We start from the raw sequence: 22,897 nt of genomic DNA, 5'->3' as shown, positions 1-22,897 counted from the left end.
TTACAGTTTGCTTAAGATGAAAAAAAGATAAATTGGGGATGGTCTAAAAGTCAAAGACAAATGTGATTAGTACAGTTGGGAGGGGGAGACCCAAAGCTAGGAGACTGATAAAGGTGCATTTAATGGAGCAAAGTGATTGAGTTATGACTGGGGTATTCTAGGAACAAGTACTGCACTTAGCCTAGGGACTACCATTGTCCTTCCTAGAGAGAGCATTCTTCTCCATGGGAATGAATTTATCCATTGTTTCTTCAGGACAACTATAGCTAGGCTACGTGCGTGCTTTTGCAGCAATGTCATACTCTCTTGAAACCCAATAACAGCAAGTTGAGGCACTTGATTTTTCAAGTAAAAGGAAGAAGAGACAAAAGAGTGAGAAGAAGAGCCAGAAGCAAACTATATGGTGCTTGAGATCTCATATTCAAAGTACAGGCTTTCCTCCCCGAAATAGTTCAGGACCCTCATTTCAGTGAGGCCAGTAATTCTTTCTGAGCCTTTGAGAAGGTTTCAAAAAATGCCTTGTTTCCATGAATTCTAAAAATCCTGAAAGATTGAGTTTCAGTGTGAAGGGGAATGTGACCCAAGGCTTGCTTATTAAAGTAGTCAGAATCAAAGGTTTATAACTAGAAGAGAACTCAGAGGCCATTGAGTCCTACCCAAATGAAACATAGAAAGGTTAAGTAACTTGGACTTGAGTCACAGAAATATTAAGTATTTTAGGCATTATTTGAACCGAGATCTTCTGAACTCCAATATGTTTTCCACTGTACCACACTGCCTACACAGCCATGTTTTTGCTCAGTGATTTGCCCTACCCTTTAGGAGGGCTCTACCTGCATCCTTGCCTACTCCATGTAAGGTTACCTTTCTGCTCCCAGTCCCACTTTACTGCTATTATCAGTTATGTGACATGTCACATCTGTTACAGACAAATGCCTTTATTTAAAGGATTTCATCAAGTAAGAAACTTAGAGCTAACAAAGTGGTATAGGACCCAGTGGGAACCAACATGCAAAATGTAAGCACACAGTTTCCACTGCTACAGGAAAAAAAATGGAAAATAATCAGTCATGGAAAGAGTTAGCATCAGTCCCTTAGAGTCCCTTAATAATGAGTCCCTTAGAGAACTTCACTAGAGTATATATGCTCTTCCCCTATATAAAGAGATGGACTAAAGTTCTAAGTCCTATCTTGGTCCAATTCTTTCTAGAGTTTGAAGGAAAAGGGAAGTCCAGGTAGCCTTACATCCATTCTCCCCCACCCCCCTTTCCCTCAGCAGGGTTTTTTGAGATAATAATCCCTTTGTTTCTCTAGCCATACTAACACATCTAGGCTTATAAAGTCAAATGTCTAATTTGTTTTCTATAATTTATTTGTTAAGCAGATAAGAATTTTTTTTCATTTCCACAATGGTGATAAAAAGAATATTGTATTTTTTCTTAAGATAAATATTTTCCAATTTACATCATAAATCAATCAACAAGTATTTGTGAAGTTCCTACTGTACACCAGGCAAAACTAGATTAGACAAACGAAATAAATGGCAATTTTTGTGGGGAAGAAATTGGGGAGGGGGAAGAAGAAAAGGTTCACATAGCAGACCATGCATGAGCCAAACTATAAAGAAAAGTAACAGTTCTAAGTGGTGAGAAGGTATATTGTAGGCATGATGGAGAGACAGTGGAAAATAATGGAATGGGAAATGAATATTTTAAGTGAAGAACAGTCAAGAGTATTTGGCTGTATCATAACGAGCATGAAGGGGAGATGATAATGTTGGAAAGATAAATTGAGGTCAGAAATGAATTTTAATTCACATTTTTTGTACTTAATGGCATTAGATGTCAACCCACTCCTTTTCTGGATAAGGAAACTGAGAGTTAGAGTAGTAAAGTGATTGACATAAGATTGCACAAAAAGCCCTACAACTTTGAGGTGAAAACTAATAATATTATATAGGTACTCAATGTTCATTTATACATTATTTGCTGCATTGTAAGTGAGTGTCCTGCAAAACTCCACATCTAGATGAAATAAATTTATAAATCAAGATTTTTAATAACATTAATTCTCTCAGAGAATTATTTAGGATAAAACTATCATTCTGTGTCTTATCCTGCAGATCCTTTGTCTCATCTTCACCATATTCCTCATGTTGGTGATTAAATCATGTCCATATCTTTTTCCTAAGTGTGACACGTTTCACTGATAACATTCAGTGTGCTTTGAAAAATGCACATACAGGTAATTTGAGAAGAGTAGAGATATGAACAACTATAAGGATTAGAAAAGAATTCATAGAGGGCTTGGAACATAATTTGTGACCTCAATGAAAAGGAAGATTCTAAGAGGCATGAATGAAATGGGAGTGTATTCCAGGCACAGGGGAGGAATTATGCAGAAGCATGCAGGTGGGAGATGGAGAAAATGATATTATCATTTGGTTCAAATGTAGATTGCATAAAATTAAGATAAATTAGTTTGAAATTAGGATTAGAATTTAGGATAAAATAAGTCTAAAGGTGTGTTAGAGCTGGATTAGAATGATTTAAACTATCAAGATGTGTCTATATTTTTTCCATGAGGCAGTTGGGAATCTCTGAGGGCTTTTGAGCTGGGGAGAATGATCTTTTGTTTTAGAAGTTTTTTGATGACAGGGTTTCTTTAGATACAATCACAGAAGGAAAGAATAATTCAGTTCTTAGTCTATGATTCTACTATCCTAGGATACATTGTTATGCATAGTGTCTGATCTAAAAGAAGTAATATTTTTTATTTTCTCTGCCCTTCACAAACAATACATACAGTGTTGTCGTCTGGGACTCGCATTATGGGAAAAACATGGACAAGCTGGGGTATAAGCAGTGCAGGCAACCATAATCTTAAAAGGATGGGAGACCATGTCATATAAATATTGGTTGCAGGATTTGGGAATGTTTAGCCTTGGATAACAAAAGAGGGATGATATGATACATATCTTCAGTATTTGAAGGACTTTCATGTGGAACAAGTTAGTCAGTTATTCAATAAACATTTACTGAGTGTCTATCTTGTGCCATGCACTGTGCTAAGCAGAAAGGATATGATCTGGGAGGCATAGAAAGGTGTGAAAAGACTACAAAGGTGGATGGGGGCCCTAGGTTTTATAGGGCTTTGAACTGCAAAAGAGGCTTTTATGTTTGAGGCTGAAAGTGATAGGGAGTCACTTGAATTTATTGAATGGGAGAGTAATGTGGTCAGATGTGCACTTTATGAAGATTATTTTTATCACTTCATGGAATGGGGTAAGACTTGTGGCAGGCGAGTCAACCAAAAGTCTTTTGCAGAGAGGCAGAGCCAAGATGGTAAAGTCAGGGACTTACCTGAACTCTTCCCCCAAACCCCTCCAAATATCTTTAAATAATGACTCCAAATAAATTCTAGAGTGTCAAAACCCACAAAAAGAAGAAGTGAAACCAGTTTCCACACCAAGACAACTTAGAAGGTCAGTGGGAGACGTCTGTGTACCAGAGTGAGAGAGGAACACAGTCCAGCAGAGGTTGCACAATTGCAGACCTGGCCCTGGCCAATTAGGTGTATGCTTTGGGGTAACTGAATCAGTAGCAGCAGTGGTGGTTTCTAGAACTCTCAGCCCACAGATGCCAAAGACTACTTAGAAGGACAGCAGGAAAGATCTGTTGCACCTGGGTGAGAGTGGAGCATAGTCTAGCAAAGGCTGTACCAGCACAGATCTAATCTCAGGAAACCAGGAGCAGACTTTGGGAGTGACTAAATCAGCAGTGGTGGTAGCTCCTGCAGGAACTCTCAGCCCACATAGATGGTAAGGATCAGAAAGAGATTACAAAGGGCATTTGCTAACACTGGGGTCAGGGCTCTGTCGTTTTACCCCTATTTGGATGTGGGTTGCAAGGAAAACTGTCCTGATATCCTAGAACCAGTGGAAGTATGGGAAAGGGGAGAGGAGTAAACCTTATTCTCATCAGAATTGACTCAAAGAGAGAATAACATACACACTCAGTTGGGTATAGAAATCTATCTTACCCTACAGAAAAAGGGGAAGGGGATAAGGGTGTGTGTATGTGATTGAGGGGAGAGGTTAGAATAAAAAAAAAACACTTGAGGAGGGACAGGGTGAAAGGAGAGAGAATAAACTTGGGGAGATCAGACAGTAATAGACAATATTGCACAATTATAATATAGAAATAATACACAAATTAATCGTTGAAAAATATTTGAAGGAAGTTTCTCTGATAAAGGCCTCCCTCATTTCTCAAACATAGAGAACTTGGTCAAATTTATAAAAATAAGAGCCATTCCCCAAATGATAAATGATCAAAAGACATGAATCATTTTCCAAAGAAGCAATCAAAGCTACCTATGGTCATGTGAAAAATGCTTTAACTCACTACTGATTGGAGAAACAAAACAATTCTGAGGTATTACCTCATACCTATTAGATTGGCAATTAAGACAGAAAAGAAAATGACAATGGTGAAAGGGATGTGGGAAAAATGAGACGTTAGTGACTGTTGGTGGAGTTTTGAACTGATTCAACCATATTATAGAACAATTTGGAACTATGCCCAAAGGGCTATAAAATCATGCATGCACTTTGATCTAGCAATGCCACTGTATCCCAAAAGAGATCAAAAACAAAAAAGGAACTGTATGGTCAAAAATATTTTAGCATCTCTTTTCTGGGGGCACTGAATAGGAAATTGATGGGATGCCTATCAGTTGGAGAATGGCTAAACAAAATGTGATATGTGATTATGGTGGATTACTCTTTGCTAAAAGAAATAATGAGCAGGATACTCTCAGAAAAGCCCAGGGAGAATTGCATGGACTGATGCAAAGTGAAATGTACTGTGTACAAAATAACAGTATTGTAAGTGATCAGCTGTGAATGACTTAGTTATTCTCAGCAATACAATGAATGATCCAAGACAACTCTGAAGGACTTATGATGAAAAATGCTATCCATCCCCAGAGAAAGAACTGATGGTGTCTGAATACAGATTGAAGAATACTTTTTCTTCGTTTTGTTTTGTTTGTTTTTGTTTATGTTTTCTTTCACAACATGGCTATTATAGAAATATTTTGCATGTCTTCACATATATAACCTGTATTGAATGGCTTGCTTTCTCAATGGGTGTGGGCAGGGAGGAATGAGAGAATTTGGAACTCAAGGTTTTTAAGAAGAATGTTAATAATTGTTTTTACATGTAAGTGGGGAAAAATAAAATGCTACTTAATTTTAAAATAAAAGCAGTAGTCTCCACAATTGATAAAGGGTCAAAGGATATAAGCAAGCAGTTTTCAGAGGAAGAAATTAAAGATATCCATAGTCGTATGAAAAAATGTTCTAAGTCACTATTATAGAAATACACATCAAAACAACTCTGAAGTACCACATCAGGCTAGATTCGCTAACATGACAGAACAGGAAAATGATAAAATGTTAGAGAAGATGTAGGAAAATTGGAAGACTAATGCATTATTGGTGGTGCTCTCCATTGTGGAGAGCAATTTGGAACTATGCCCAAAATGCTATAAAATTTGACCCAGCAATACCACTTCTAGGACTGTATCCCAAAGAGATCATAAAAAGGGGAGAGGGATCTATTTATAACAATTACTTTTGTGGTGGCAAAGAATTGGTAATTAAAGGGGTGTCCTTCAATTTGGAAATGAATGTACAAGTTGTGGTATATGAATATAATGGAATACTATTGTGCTATAAGAAATGATGAGCAGGTAGACTTCAGAAAAACCTGGAATAAACTTATATGAACTGCTGCTGGATGAAATGAGCAGAACCAGGAAAACACTGTTCGTTGTAAAAGCCACATTGTGTGATGATTGACTTTGATAGACTTACCTTTTCTCAGCAATGCAAGGATCTAAGACAACTCCAAAAGACTCATGATGGAAAATGCCATCCACATCCAGAGAAAACTTTTGAGTCTGAATGCAGATGGAAGTATTCTATTTGCTCTCCCCTGCTTTTGTTGTTTTATTTTGTTTCTTCTTCCATGTGGTTCTTCCCATTCATTCTAATTTTTTCTTTACATTGTGACTAATGCGAAAATATATTTAATATGAACATATAAGCAGATCCTACATCAGATTGCACACCATTTTGGGGGGACATAGGAGAGAGAGGGGGTTCAAAATTTAAAACTGAAAATTTTATGTCAGTGAATGTTGGAAATTAAAATGAATAAATTACATTTATGTGTATGTATATGTGTATATAGCAATAACCTTTAAAAGGCTATAGTTAAAGCATGAGTGGATGAGGGCCTGCACAAGGGTGTTGGGAGTATCATAGAACAGAAGAAGAAATATGGGAGAGTTGTTATAAAAGCAAACACCAACAAACTTTGAAACAGTTTGATTATGGGAGTGAGAGTGTCAGGAGTGGGATGATACCTTGATTGTGAGTCTGGAGAACTGGAAGGATCATAGTGTCATTTACAGTGATAGGAAAGTTTGGAAGGGGGAAGAACTTGTAGTCAAAGATAATGATTTTTGCTTTGAACGTGTTGAATTATAAACTACTGGACATCTAGTTCTACATGTCTAATAGGGAGTTGAAGATGCAAGACCATAGATCAGCAGAGAGGTCTGGTCTGGATAAGGAGATTTAAGAATCATCAGCATAGAGATGACAATTGAATCACTTGAACTGATGGGATTACGAAGTGAAATCATAAAAAGGGAGAAGAAAAGAGGGCCCAGGTCACAACCCTGGGCATGTGACCCTGGATGAAAATCCAACAAAGGGGACTGAGAAGGAAAGGAGTAGGAGAACCAAAGGAGGGTAGTGAGAAAGTATCTAGGAGAAGAGGGTGGTCAACAGTGTCAAAGGCTACAGGGAGGTCAAGAAGGACAGGGATTGAGAAAAGAGTATTCGATTAGGCAATTAGTAGATCATTGGTAACTTTGAAGAGAATAATTTGGGTTGAATGTTGAAGCTGAAAGTTTACCTGTAGAGAGTTAAGAAGAGAATTAGAGGAATTGAAGAGGTCCTTATTATAGGAAAAGTTCTCAAGGAGCTTGGCCACAAAAGGCAAGAGAGATATGGGACAAAAGTTAGTCAAGATGGTGTGAAGAACACTCAACAGCTGTGTAGTTTAGTTCTATAAAGTATCAGATTTGTACAGGGTATCTAAAGGTCAGATTTCCAGCATTTAAAATGGATGACTTACAGAATTTCTCTAATAAGGCTGACAAGAGTTACTGAATTGTGTGTTGCATTTTGCCACCATCCTAGCAGGAATACATATTGAATCCAAGTCTTAGGAACTAGTTTTTTTTTCTTAACCCATTGTTTTTCCCCAATGTTGAGGGGCTGTTACTCAAAAAAGTTTGCATTTGCAACCTATAAATCTGTGCATCTCGGTAATTTATTTAAGATTTTTTAATATGTTGCATGAATATTCTCACCTGACAGTAGAATACCAAAATGTGTAAAACATCCTAAGAGTTGAGAATTGTAATGCCCAATACTTCATTGTGTAAGGAAAAATAAAAGTATTGCAGGCAAACTGAAAAAATAAAAACACAGCTTCTCCATCAACCAGCACTATCTAGATGTGGAACCATCAGTTACAGCAAATAGAGGAATATTGAATAATGTTGGTAAGTTCACTTATCTTTGCAGTGTACTTTCCAGGGATATACACATAGATTGATGCACACATTGCCAGAGCTAGCTCAGTGTTTAGGAGGCTCTGAATGAAAGTATGGGAGAGAGGAGGTATTAGCCTGCCTACCAAACTGAGGGTCTACAGAGCCATTGTGTTCACCTCGTTGTGTGTCTATGTAAAACCTGGCAGTGTACCAGCACCCTGCCAGGAAACTGAGTCATTTCCATTTGAATTTTCTTAGAAACATTCTGAAGATCACATGGCAAGATAAGGTGAGGTCCTTTCTTGAGCTAAACATTCAAACTCTGCTGCAGAGATTTGCAGCTCTGATGGGCTGTCCATGTTGGAATGCCAAATATGCTTGGCTAAAGTTCTTTTACAGAGAACTCACACAAAGCAACTTCTCATATGGAGGTGAGAAAAGCAATACAAGGAAACTCTCCATGTCTCTCTGAAGAATTTTAGAATCAATTGGGAGACACTGGTAAAGCCCCACCCAGCATGGCTCCTGCATCAAAGAAAATGCTGTACTCTATGAGTGAAGCAGAATTGAAGTAGCTCAAAAGAAATATGAGATGGACAAATTCAGAGACAAGTCAATTCCAAGTGTTCATTCATATGGACTATTTATGCCTATGTGTGGTAGAGCCTTTGAGCTCATATTGATCTGATCAGTCACTGTAGGGCACATCATACCTGTACTCCAGCAAAATGATGTGATTTTGATCTTCTTTGAGAATGAAAGACAACCAACCAACTTTCTACTTACCCCATATCAATCTTGTGGGTACAATTTTTTGCATGGTGTCTCCTCCATTAGAGTCTAAACTTCTTGAAGGAAGGGACTGTTTTTGTCTTCTTTTGTATCCTCAGTGCTTAGCACAAAGTTGACACTTAGTGAATGCTTGACTGACTACGTGTATAAGCCTAAAAATGATTGAATGAATCACTCATTGACTGGCAATGATTGGCTCAGTGACTGACATTGAATGAATGACTCATGTCTATGAGTTTATGAAAAAGAGATTCCAGAGTATAAGTATGATATAGTGTATAGAGATGTAGACTCAGAGTCAGAAAAACCTGGATTCCAGGCCTTCCTCTGACCTATTGCATATATGGCCCTGGGCAATGTGTTTAACCCCTCAGTTCTGCCCAGGATAATTCTGTGCCTACAAATTAGGGAATAGATGGTAATCTGGTGAGATATCTCAATCCCAGTGGGAGATCTCATTCACTCTATGTGTTTGCTGATGTATTCTCATCTCCACAATTTTTTTTTTCTAATTTCTCTTCTCTCTTTGCTTGTACTAAATTATCTCTGACATCAATTCCAACTCTCAAATCTTATGATTTGATAATTCTGTTCTCCATTGCTTAGTGTAGCTCAGTCAGGACTCTTCACTCATATGTTTAAATCACTTCCTCTCAGGTAACTTGTCTTGAGGTTGGAGATACTGGTTTGTACTTCTGTCTCATATAGACCTCCCAGAAGAAAAAAAAAAGATCTTACATCCTATGAAGTTGGCAGCAACATTTCATATGAATATAAAATAGTGGCACTAGGTTGCACAGCGTATACAGTTTGAGTCTGAAGTCATGAGTCAGACTCAACTGAAACACTCAACAACAACAAATGTGTGTGCTTTGTACCCATTCTCTGAAGTTGAAATTGAAAGAAGTGTTGAACAATGGTAATTATTAGCATTTATATAGTGCCCTAAGGCTTGCAAAACCATTTACCTCTATTATTTCATTTGATTCTCACAACAGCCCTGGGAGAGCTGCCATTAATATCCCATATTCCAGTCAAGGAAGCTGAGGCAGAGAAAAGGATAAATGCCTTGCCAATGGTTACATAGCAATTAAATGCAGCCAAACTCAAATTTTCCTAACCCCAAGTCCAATACTCTCTTCACTGTACCATTTTTCTGCCTCTGTGGTGCCATTATTTCATGGCTCCTGCATACTTTTGATTATTCACTTTGTAAAATTTTCCTTCTTGATAGCTCGCAATATTTTTGTCACTCATCTAAGACTTCCTAATAGAATGAAAGCACAACTATAATGGAAGTCTGTGGACATGGAACCTAATCGTAGTCTTGTGGGGCTTTAGGCATGTTCCCAAACTTGCCAGGTCTTCATTTCCTTGGCTACAAAATTATGAATGATATGAAATGGGGTGAATGGAGATTTCCAGGAGAAAAGGAAGAAGAGAATGGGGTTAACATTCCAAGGAATCTGAAAATGAATTAATTAAGACCAGTACAGTAGAATAAATTTCTAGGTTCATAGATTCACACGTTGCTTAGTCCAACCATTTCATTTTGTAGTTGAGGAAATGGAGACGAAGACATGTCAAGTTATTTTAGCCAAGTGGGTGATAGTAGTAAGTGACAAAGAAATGCCTTGATGAGAGATGATATGACTCCAAAACAGCACGCTTTGAGTCATGGAAGAGCAAAAGAGGCCGGTGGAAGGAACAAAGCCAGACACCATCTGTCTGACTGTGGCATGGCTCTGATCCCCCTGGACTCTGACCCCCTGGATTGCTGGACTTCTCTGTCTGAGATGAGGACAAAGTTCCTTCTCAGAGAAACCCTACATTGGTCTTGGACAAAGGTTTTAATTCTCCAGGGACTGAAGAACTACATGAAAAAACTGTGAAGTTTCTTATAACTGTCTTCAGTGAAACTTCCTCCAAAAGTGCAGAAAAAATTGGCAGATGTTGTTAAGAAGCCTTTTGGATGGAGAGAGAAAGAAGATGTGAAGGCTTTCCACTAATATTTACTAGACTATCATTTAGAAGAGAGATCACACTCAGAGTGCAGAAGGAGTAATTATGGATAAAGTGAGGGAAGTAAATAGACTTAATGTCAGAAATACTTCTAAAAGTCAAATGGATTGGCTCAGAACAGTGCATATTTCTAATAAGACATTTAAGAACAGCCTCATTCACAACTTTTGGTTTGGGTTTAATAGCTGCTGAGGTCCCCTCCTTCTGTTTTAGCATTCTTTTCAGAGTCACTTCTCTAAATGAACATACACTTTCACAGATTGCAGCTGATTACTTTAACTCAGTGTCCTGTTGATCACAAGCCCTCACCAGTGTTCCTCCCATCGATGGTCAGACAATAGCCTCACTTGTTTTTCAACAAATGTATGTCCTAAAATGATAGGGCAAGAAAAGTAACTACAAAAACATTCTTCCCAAAAACTGAGGGGATAAGTTCCCTAGGGAGAGGGGAGAAACGTAAAAGTGTAAAGGGGTTTTTAGGTAAGGCAACATGTAAGGTAAAAGGGTATCTTGTTGAGTCCTCGGCCTAGGAGTCCCCCCTGTCATGGAGTTCTTGTACCATTCTCTGCTAGGCTCTGGGGATGAGTGCCCTTCTAGAGTTCATAGCCAGCATTCTCTCAACCATGATGGGCCATACTCCCTGAACCTGCTTCCTCCCTCATGTCACTGTACTGGGGCATCTTTGTCTTTAGTATGCCTCTATTTGCTCCAAGTTGGATGTATAGTCATCTGCTAGTATAATCTAAAACAGGGTCAGTGGTGGGGAGCAGGGGAAAGAGGCATAACACTCCCTCTGGTCATGTTCCCATACTTCATTGTCTTCTGAATCAAATGCAAGAATATTCCTCCTCAGATTACACCTAGGCCTGGATTCCTCTACCTCTTGAAGCAGCTAGGTGGCACAATGGATGCAGTACTGGATGTGGAGTCCAGATGTCTTCATACACTTATTAGCTGTGGGACTCTGGGCAAATCACTTAATCCCTCTGCTTCAGTTTCCTCCAATGAAAAATGGGAATTATAATAGCACCTACCTCTCAGAATTGTTGAAGATGAAATGAGATGATGCTTGTAAGCTGTTTCTCATAGTGTCTTAAGATATGTATTAACTGTCTGACACTTAGTAAATGCTTGTTCCTTCTTGATTGTCCAGTAATTAATTGAGTTCATCCAGAGGGTGAGTGCAAAAGACTGTTGCTATGCCAAGCTCAGGGCACAGCTTGCTTGCTGAGCCTTGGTCCTGGAAAACAGGATGTCTTCCAGCTGTAAAGAGAAGAGTGGAAAGAGAGAAGTGGTGCTGGCATGAAGACCCTGACAAATGGTATTCACATACATAATAAGGAAAGAAAGGTAGAGAGGGAGAGAAAGAAAAAAGGAAAAAAAAGGAAAGAAAGTCCAGGACTTCTCCTGGATTGGAGAGTTTTACTCTGCCTCAAATTGATAAAAGAACTGAAATATCTGAAGGAGCCCACAAAATCAATAAACAAAGTGATTACTTTGGAGAGAACCTGGATTAAAATTCTGCTTGGCATTTACTACGTGTGCAATTGGGAAAGTCACTTCTTTCTAAGCCTCAGTTTCATCATCTAAAAATGGGATAGAAGGAGGGTGGGGTGCTCTATATGGCTTTTAAGGTCACTTTTATGTCTAAATTTGTCCTCTTAAGATCCTTTGAATAATGACCCCTCCCTTACAGAGAAGTCATCTAGAAGATGAAATTCAACAGAGGACCACTAGGTGGCAACGTACAGCAACTCAATAGAGAACTACAGAGAGCAATTCAAAGAGGTACCAGGAGATGGCAGTAAAGGAGAAATCCTGTAGAAGATGTCAGCATATGACAACACAGTGCAGAAAACCACAAGTGTCAATGTTAGAGGAGGAAATGGGTTCCACGGAGAATCAGGTCTCCTTAGTCTCAGTGTATGTGTAATGCCTCCTCCAGAAGCCACCTCTGCAAAGGAAGCTGCAGTCCTCACATGTCAAGTGTCCTCTGTAGGCACTAAGCCTAAAACTGTGACTAAGGAGCCCCCGTCCACAGTCAGCCTGCAGAAAGATGTGGGAATACCTAGGGTGGAAATGTGGGCATGTGCAAATACTAGTATGACAAGGAGGCAAAACAGCCATGGACAGAGAAAATCAAATTGAACCAGTCAACTGCACACTCAAGATTGAAATGGGAGTAAAGTGAGAAGAGAGCTAGGGTGATAGACTGGAAGAAGGTAGGGCTGGAAGGTATGTGTGTGTGTGTGTGTGTGCATGTGTGTGTATGTGTGTATGTGTATGTGTGTATGTGTGTGTGTATGTATGTGTTTATTCATTTTTCAGTCATGTCTAACTTTGTAATCCCATTTGGAGTTTCTTGGCAAAGATGCTGGTGGGGTTTGCCATTTCCTTCTCCAGGTCATTTTACAGATAAGGAAACTGAGACAAACAGGGCTAAGTGACTTGCCCAGGACCACACAACTAGTAAATATCTGAGATCAGATTTGAATACAAAAAGAGAAGCCTTCCTGATTCCAGGCCTGGCATTCTATCCACTGTGCCTCCTAGTTATCAAGGACTGGAGAACATGAAGGTAAAATATAATACAATGGGGGAGTGGCAGATAAGAGGTCATGTTATTACAGTATGCCCAATGGGGCCTTCTGGTTTCAACCCATATGAAAACTAGATGAGTGTGCATCAGAACATGTGTAATGAGAATATGTAAGTATCCTCTTACCATTTTCTGCCAGTGTAATTTGTGGCAGTAAAAATTTTATTTATTTTACTGCTGGCCCAAAATTGCATGTTCATATAAAAGGTTTAAGAGAATGATCTCTCTTGGTCTTTCCTGATGACTTTAGGGAGAAAGAACTACTAAAAGCTTCTGGGAAGGAAGGAGGGACAACAACTTCCAGAACCTTGAGAGAATGTGTAGGGAACTGACCTTCTGGGGACCCCACCCCATGTTTGCCAGTACAGATTAGGGAAGTAGCCCTAGAGTGGTCACCAAAATACTTTATTATAACTTTAGTAGCTTATACTATAATAGCTTCAGTAGCAGTGAGGTAGAGACTGGAAGGACAGAATATTATTATCAAGGAGAGGAAATTTTAAAGTTAAGCAACATGAAATCATAATAGTGGATTGATAGCAAGGGCTAAAACAAGACCATCCCTGTGGATGTTTGAGGAGGAGTGAAGATAGAGAACATGGAAGCTGAAGAGATTAACTGGCTGGGAAGCTGGGATTTTGAGGAAACATTAAATTGATGGCCACTCAGGAGGTGGTCAAAGGATCAAGAGGAAAAGTATAATCCAGTTACTGAACTTATTGAAAAAGGAGGAAGGGTGGCCTAGATGCAGGTTGATGATTGCAGCACTCCTCAGCTTCCACACACTGTGAGGGAGAAATCTGTACTGGAGCCACTGAATTGGGCAGGGACCCCAGGCTGGAGGGTGGAAGTACGCATAATGAGATTTGTAATCTCGGATTTTTTTTTAAGTACCAATTTAAATTATTACTGATGCTTTGACTTGTCCTACAGTTAATAGGAAGGCTAGAGATTGGGTGATCCTAATCTGTTGTCCACTGGCATTTAAAATCACAGTAAATATTGCCTCGACATATATTTACAACAGCCAAGGCCATATTAAATTTTGGTGAACCACACACTCAGGAACCAGAACCTGCCCTTCCTCAAACAGGCATCCCCTGAGCTAAGCCTGATCATCTCTCTGTCCCCTCAGAACCACAGACAGACATTAAAATTGCAATCACAGGGATGGGGGGATATCCAGAAACTATGTGTGAGCACAGGAGAGATCCTCCTCACCTAGGATGTGGAATAGCAGAAGATAGAGCAGCTGAGCCTGGGACACCTTCTCTGTGTGCCTATATTCTACTACCCAGCAGTCTCTTTCCCCATCTGCTCATTTATAGCAGCTTTCATCAGCTGTCCCCTCATGTCCTGGAGATTGACCATGCAAACTTGTCTGGGGGCGAGGGGAGCAGAAAGGTGAAAAGAGGTTTTCTGCTCAAAGTACAGACTTCAAGGGCCTCACCTGCCCAGAACCCTGACCTAGTTGCACAAGTGACCCCATCCATGATGGATTGTCCCAATGAGCTTAGATTCTACCCCATTCTCATAATCCTTAAACCACTTGAATATGTAAAAAGGGCCATGCACTAGAATAGAATCTTCCCAACAGCTATCCGTGTTATCGCAGTGTGGGGGATGGGCATTCTGGAGCCAGCACAAACCTGCTGCCAAAAGCCAGTTGTTAAATTTTCAGAGAACTCACATACACCTCAGAAACTGGAAAATTGTACAGATCAGTTCTTTATTTGTTGTTTTAATGATTTTCTAGATTTAAGAAAGTGATGGAATAAGTATTAACAATGCACCTTAAACTTGAAAGTATGTTGTACCTACATTTTTTTTCAGAGAGCCAGTTGTTAAGCATTTCTCTGCATAGCCCTGCATGGGCATCAACCTACATGTGTGTCTGTCTATGGTATCAGTGCATCACACACAACTCCACTTTCACTCCAGACATAATATTGTTATTCCATGAATCACAGCTGTGATTTGGGATGTTAGCACCAAAGAGAAACTTAGGTGACAGATGACCTCATGACACCAAACTCTGGGAGTTTGAAATCCTTTCCCATGGGGTAAGAGGGGGAAAGGCACCAAAGCTCTTGTTTTTGAGCATCTCCCATGAAAATTGTGCTTCCATCAGAATTCCTCAACTCAGATGTATCATTCAGGACACAGAGGACAGCATGTGGGTCAGCAGCAGTTATACCAGGAAAGAAGATGGCCTGTCCCCCTGCCAAGCAAGTCAAGATCTCAGTACATCCAAAGACTCCTCAAATGTAGGTAAATGGGGAAGGGGGCAGTAGATGAGGTGAGGGATAGAGAAAGGCAGGTGGCAGTTGTGGGAGGGGAGTTCCAAGAGAGGGCAATGACAAGAGATCTTGGAGGTAGAAGCCCAGGGCTAAGTGAGAAAACAAGACAATCTTTCCTTTCCACACCATACACAGCAGAGAACCTTCAGGTATAGCAACAGATTACAGAGGTATATAACTTGTCACTGAGGGCCTATGCAACCAGCAAGACCCCCAAGTAAAGTCTGACAAGATTAACATGTATTTTTCAGTTGCTTATAAAATTTTAGCAAAATAAATAATAATACAACAATCATATTAATTTGTGGTATTCTAAGTCAATGCATGGCCCACAAGGATCCATTTATGTTTGAGTTTAATATAACTTGGAGCCTCAGAGAACTACCAAAAGGCAGGAGTACCCCTTACCTTGGATGTTAGCCCTTTGGGAGCAAGGCTTTGTCACTACACCCTAATTACAGTTCCACAGGGGATAGGAATATTTGTATAATTAATTTGGTGCAGGTGCAGAGAACGCACCACAACCCCTACCTGAGAGAGCTTTCTTCTAATGCAAGAGAGAAAGTTTTGTCTTTTCCTCTTCTTGGAAAGGTAGCTTTGATAAGATGGTCTTGGAAAATTGTTGATTTCAATTCATTCATTATAAAACTCTTGCTCACCTCAAGATGTTCACAAATGAGTAAGATTATTTTGAATCTAGATGCTGTTAGAGAGGTCCCAAGAGGAATTATCCAGTTCAGAGGTTCTTAGCCATTTTCATATCATGCTGAATATCAAAGGTTCATGAAAAAAAGATTTAATTTCCCCCTAAGTTTATGTTTTCATAAAACCTATCAAGAGGACCTAGGTTAAGAACCCATGAACTACAACCAAAAAAGAAAAGTTCAATCTGATTCCTATCAAAGATCAGAAGGGAAGGATGGCAGAGAAAAAGCCTTCTGTGTGAGACTCTATTGAGGAGGACACATTAGTTCCCATTCTTTAAGATTCCTTCCTAGTTGGGTCAATGGTACTTTTAAAGTATTATTAAGTACACTTGGGATCTGTCTTGAACAAATCTATATTTTTCCATTTTCACCACCAATCTTGGGCCCAACCTTAGATAGGATGATCACTTTGGGTAATTTTTTATCTGTATACTTCAATTTCTCAAGAAACCAAGGGCCCAGATTCATTTGGAGAGTCATCCTCTATTGGTCACTAGCCATCATCGCCATTAGGGGAAAATATTCATGGTACTCTCAATTGTATGGAGACAAACACTCTGATTTTCAAGCTCATAGTTCTCAATATTAAAGGAAAGGTAGATAAATGGAGCCAACATAGAGGAACACAGGCAGCAACCTCGCTGAATTCTCACAAGATTTCCTTCCCAACAACTTTAGCTTCTCAAAGCATATTTTGGAGTGACAGAGCCAACAAAAGATTACATTTTCCCAACCTAAGACAACCTGGGACACAAAGGAGGAGAGGTCTATGACATGGAGGTAGCAGGGGAGGTTTTCTGGAGTGCACACATGGGGTGGCAGCACCAGCAACAGTAGTGAGCCTTGCAGGCAACCATGACAGTAGCAGTGGCAGCTTTCAGAGTTCTCAGTCCAGAGATGGTAAGGGGGTTGGACGACTGGTCAGAAAGAGATTACAGAGGACTCTTTGCTGCCATGTGATGCAGCTGGCACTGCTTAACACCTCTATTCCCCATAAACTGTTCTGGGTCACAGTTCCAGGGTAAAGAGCAGTACTGGGTATTAGTCACGAGGAAACAGGGGCCCTAGTTACAATTCTAAGCCAAAGAAGATCCCTAGCGTTTGTGGCTGCAGGGCAGCAGGGCCCTTTCCTGGATAAAGACTGGAGCTCAGAACAGAAATATGGACACCACACCTCTCTGTGGATCACATCATCTTGGAAGCACTGAAAACTTGGAAATCCTTCGAATTATCTCTGAAAACAGCATCATGAAAAGACCTGAAGCATGGACAGTACCTCCCCACTCCCAGGTGAGCAGAGTACAATTTTAACATAAAGTTCAAAGGTAAGAAATAGACTGGAAAAATGAGTCAACAAATTAAAAGAACTCGATCTCAAATAACTACTATGGTGGCAGGAAGACCAAGATATAAACTTAGAAGACAACTATGTAAAAATAGCTACCAAAATAAAAACTCAAAGAAAATTGCTAATTGAACCCAAGCCAAAGAAGATTTCCTGGAAAAGTTAAAGAGATAAGAGTGGTAGAGAAAAAACAAGGTGGTGGCGGGAGTTATCAGAGTGACATAAGAAAATAATGAATGGAGAATTAACAGCTTGGTAAAAGAGGCACAAAAGGTACTGAAGAAAATAACACTTTAAAAAACAGGATGGGCCTAGTGATAAAAGAGACAAAAAATTCACAGAAGAAAGGAACTCATTAAAAAGCACAATTGATCAAATTGAAAAGACATACAAATGCTCACTGAAGAAAATATTTCCTTAAAAATTGAACTTAGACAAGTGGAAGTTAATGACTCCATGAAATTTTAAGACAAGTGGAAGTTAATGACTCCATGAAATTTTAAGAAACAATAAAATAAAATGAAAATGAAAAAGTAAATGAAAATGTAAATCATCTCTTAGTCAAAACAGTGACCTGGAAAATAGATCTAGAAGAGATAACATAAGAAATAATAGTACCTTAAATGTATGATAAAAAAAAGAGCCTAACTCTCATCTTTCAGGATATTATAAAGGAAAACTACCTTAATATCCTAGACCCAGAGGGTAAAATAGAAATTGAAAGAATCCACAGATCGCCTCCTGAAAGAGACCCTGAAATGAAACTCCCAGGAACATCATAGCTAAATTTCATACATGGACTCCCAATGTGAGGGTCAAACAAGATTTAACAACTTCCATGTTAAAGGAACAGAGGACTTGGAATATACTTCCAGAAGGCAAAGGAGCTAGGATTACAACCAATAATATGCTATCCAACAGAATTGAGTATAATTCTTGGGCAAGGTGATGGTGGTAGTGGACATTTAATATGGAAAATTGAAAATTGGTTCAAATTCTATGTTTAAGGCTTAGTCAAGCTAGGTTTAATATTTCCCTTTGCCCTAAATTTTACTCTGGTAACATCAAGTCATTTAGGTCACAATTCTTTTCTTGTGGTTCAGGGAAACCAAGGCCTCTTGTCTCACAGTTCTTCTGTTGTACCTAGTATCTCCACAGTTGCAACTTCATGCACTGATCACATCCCAGAGAAACTTGCTTGAAGGTCAATCTTTTATCTTGTAATTACCTCCCCCTTTGCAATCCTACCCATCACCTATTTTCCAGAGCAATTTGATTAATCCAAAAGGTTAAATCTCAACTCTCCTATCTGGGAACTTGTGACTCCAATCACATGTCTTGGCTGTGACTAAGGGGGTTTTTGGAGGGGAAGTCCAAATTATGTAATCTCAATTCTGACTGTGTCATCAATAGCTAGCCAGAATAAGATACAAGTATGGAGGTCAAGTTTTTGCTCTTTCATATTGTTAATTTCTATAAAAGCCTTGTCATCCTTCACTCAGTGTCTCTGGCATTATTGAGGTAGCCATTGACATGCTTTGTTAGTAGATTCATAAATTTGTGTCAGAACTTTGTCCCTCAGTTTACCTTAATTGTATACAGAACAAAAGAAATAAAGGATTATCAAGCATTCCTGATGAAGAGACCAGCACTGAATAGAAAATTTGGCATTTCAATGCAAGACTTAAGAGAAACAAAAGAAAGGGTAAACATGAATAAGTAATCATAAGGGACTCAATAAAGTTAAATTGTTTATGTTCCCATATGGTAAGATGATACATGTAACTCTTAAGAACTTTATCATTATTAAGGTCAGCTAAAAATACTCTACTTAGATAGAAGGCATGTGAATGAGTTGAATACATTTGGAGTGATCTAAAAAATGGATGGGTGAGAAAGAGGCATTCATTGGGAGAGAGGAAAAGGAAGAGGAAGAATTGAGAAAATTATCTCACATAAAAGAGGTAAGCAACAAAGAGCTTCCATAGTGGAGGGGGAAACAGTAGATTGAACCTCACTCTCATCTAAATTGATTCAAAGGAGAGAATACACAGAGACAGACAGACAGAGAGAGAGAGAGAGAGAGAGAGAGAGAGAGAGAGAGAGAGAGAGAGAGAGAGAGAGAGAGAGACAGAAACACTCAACTCAATATAAAAATCAATCTTACTCAACGGGAAAGTAGGAGGAGAAGGGGATAAGTGAAAAAGAAGGGGTGATAAAAAGGAGGGTTGATTAAGGGAGGCAGTGGTCAGAAGTAAAACAATGTTTACAGGAGAGTGAATGTAAATGGGATGAATTCACCTACAAAATGGAAGTGGATAGTAGAATGTATTAGAAACTAGAATCCAATAATATGCTGTTTATAAGAAACTCACTTGGAAAAGAAAAATACACACAGAGTTAACATAACAGAGTTAACATAGTAACGTACTGGAACAGAATCTATTATGGTTCAGCTTAAGTTAAAAGAGAAAAAGGTAAAGGTAACAATTATAAGCTCAAAGAAACCTAAAGCAAAATCGGCATAATTTAAAAAGACAGGCAGGGAAATTACATCTTGCTAAAAAGAAGATCATAGACAATGAAATAATACCAATATGAAATATATATGAACCAAACACCTAGCATTAAAGAAAAAGTTAAATGAAATGTAAGAGGAAATAGGCAGTAAAGGAATACTAGTGGGGGTCCTTAACTTTCCCCTCTCAGAAATAGAAAAGTATAAAATAAATAAGAAAGAAGTTTTGAAAATGAATAGAATTTTTTTTTAGGTTAGATATGATAGGCCTCTGGGAAAAACTGGGAAGAGAAATATATATACCATTTTCTGAGTTGTAAACTATACAAAAATATACCATGTATTAGGGCACAAAAACCTCACAAATTCAGAGAAGCAGAAAGATTAAGAATGCTCTTTCCATATCTTAATACAATAAAATTGCATCCAATGAAGCACAGATTAAAAATTAATTGGAAACTAAGTTATCTTTTCATAAGCAAAGAGTGGTTCAAAGAAGAAATCATAGAAACAATCAGTTTCATTGAGGAGAATGACAACAATGAGACAAGATTCCAAAATTTGTAAGATTCAGCTAAAACAATATTTAAATAAGTTTAAATCTCTAAACAATACATCAATAAAAGGGAGAAAGAACAGATGAACTGGAAAAAAACTAGAAAAAGAACAAATTTAAAATTCCCTAATTTTAAACACCAAAATGGAAATCTTGAAAATGAGAAATTAATAAAACTATAAATAAAAAAAACTCCACATCCTTGAAGGAGTAGCTGGTTTTATGATGAAATGAAAAAAATAGATTAACCGTTGGATAATCTGATTAAGAAAAAAGATGGAACACCAAATTACCAGTATCAAAAATAAAAGAGGCAAATATGCCACCAATGAAGATTAAATTAAAGCAATTATTAGGAAGTGTTTTTGCCCAATTTTGTACCAGTAAAACAAAAAATCTCTCTAAAATGGATGATTGTTTACAAAAATATAAATTGTCCAGATTAACAAAAGTGGAAATAAAATATTTAAATAACCCTACCTTAGAAAAACAGAAGGAATGTTCAGTGGATCTGGAATGGTAGGCTACACTTCCAAAATGAAGGATTTTTAAACCTAAACAGTGTTGTTAAGTTTTACCTGAAAGACAGTAAAGTTAGCCACTAGAGTTGTTATCAGAGGTTGTTGGAGTTTTCTGGGGTTTTTTTTGAATGTCCTAGATGATGATTTGGACTCTTTGCCAGTTTTAGTAATATTTATGCAAGAAGTAAATGCCAAGGTACAGTGGACTTTGTAGGAAAATGAGGCAAAATTAGCCTTGACTAGAGAGCACAAGCTGTTTTGACAGAGAAAGCAACTGTTCCTCTGTGCTGAGACAGCTGAACTGCTTGGGGAAGTTTTTGTTCAGGGATGGAGCACTGTGAGAGGAAAGGTTTTATGCTGAATACAGGAATAAATTCCAGCATCTTCAGTGTCCACACTGCTGATGGTGAGAGTGTAATCTGTTCCAGACCCACTGCCACTGAACCGGGATGGGATCCCAGAGTGCAAGTTGGATGTTCCATAGATGAGTGACTTTGGAGACTGACCATATTTCTCTTGAAACCATGCTAAATACTTATTACTAAATATGCCATGTTAAATACTTATTAATATCTTGACTAGCTCTGCAGGAGATGGTGACTGTATCTCTGAGAGCCACAGACAGGGAAGATGGAGATTGAGTCATCACAATCTGTCCATTGGCATCTATAATGAAAAAGAAAATTCAAATGTCCCCAACTCTTGACTAGTTTTTCACCATAAAATTCTGTAATAGAACCAGTCAGACTAATTTCGCTGGGCCAGATATATTATAAACTGAAAAATGAGACTATTTTAAAACCCAGAAACAGGTTCTGAATTATCTAAAATGAGAACCAAAGCATGTGAATAATCCCATGGCACCCCCATGTGACTCCTTTCTCACCTGGAAGTCCAAGGAGGAGGAGACACAAGAACTGAACTGGGAATGCCATCGCCACACTGTGCTCTGTCCAGTGCTGATCCCTGGTTAAGAGAATAATAAAACCCTCTGATAAAGGTTCTGTACAGGAGGAATAGGTTGGGGGTGGAGAAAGGGGAGAATATGCAAAGCAACCTGGCCCTATATAGAGGAAAAGAGGATGGTCTGGGTCTCTAGGTGCACAGCTAGTGTGTGTCTAGGCCTTATCACATAGTTAATACTTCCTCTACATGTTTCTTGAGAAAAAAAAGATCATTCATTACAACTTCCTTTTCCCCAATTACACATTTCAAGTCACCCTAGAAACCTTCTTTTATTTGAATCTCAGAGCAGGGGTGTCCCTTCTCTAAGTCAATTCTAGCCTTCACTTATGCCCTGAATTCATACCTTTCCATAAATTCTAGTAGCCTGAATCTTCGATTTCATTATTTCTTACAACAAACAAAACCCTACACTTGACAGTACCATGTCCTCAAGCTCTCATTCTATAGTTCACCTTCAATTCAGAGATTCCTAGAAAATGCTGTCTATATTTACTGTGTCCACTTTTCTCACATTCCATTAACTCCTTACTCCCATTTAACCTGGCTTCTGATCATGCCTCTCCACTAGAACTACTGTCTCCAGCATCAGCAAAGATCAATTTTACTATTAAACCTGCTGGCCTAAATACTTCCTGATGCTCTCTGTAGTATTTGGAGCTCTTGACCTTTACTCTCCCCAAAACCGCCCACTCTATCTTTCTACATAATTTCTTTTCCCTAGGTTTTCTTGATACTATTTTGTGATGGTTCCTTTTCTTCTTCTTGTCTCATTGATGGTACTTCTCAGCATCCTATATAGTATCATAATCCATGTCCTCCCACCCTTTCCACCTCCACCCTCACCCCTACTCTCTATGTAGATGTCTCACAGGGCTCTGTTCTGCCCTTCTGCCATCTGTCTCTTGTAATTGACAAGTCTTGTTGATTCCACTT

The 22,897-nt window shown here is 38.7% G+C and overlaps 1 protein-coding gene across 2 annotated transcripts in view; it reads left to right on the top strand.

Annotated features, from left to right (window-relative positions):
* The window catches only part of LOC140521639 (uncharacterized), a 264,697-nt gene that overhangs the window by 30,327 nt on the left and 211,473 nt on the right, over window positions 1-22,897 (top strand). The window lies entirely within an intron of this gene.

The sequence above is a fragment of the Notamacropus eugenii genome, chromosome 1, assembly GCF_028372415.1.
Source record: "Notamacropus eugenii isolate mMacEug1 chromosome 1, mMacEug1.pri_v2, whole genome shotgun sequence".
Lineage (NCBI taxonomy): Eukaryota > Metazoa > Chordata > Mammalia > Diprotodontia > Macropodidae > Notamacropus > Notamacropus eugenii.
The sequence above is the reverse complement of the archived record's forward strand: the minus strand, read 5'-3'. Positions and strand labels throughout refer to the sequence as shown.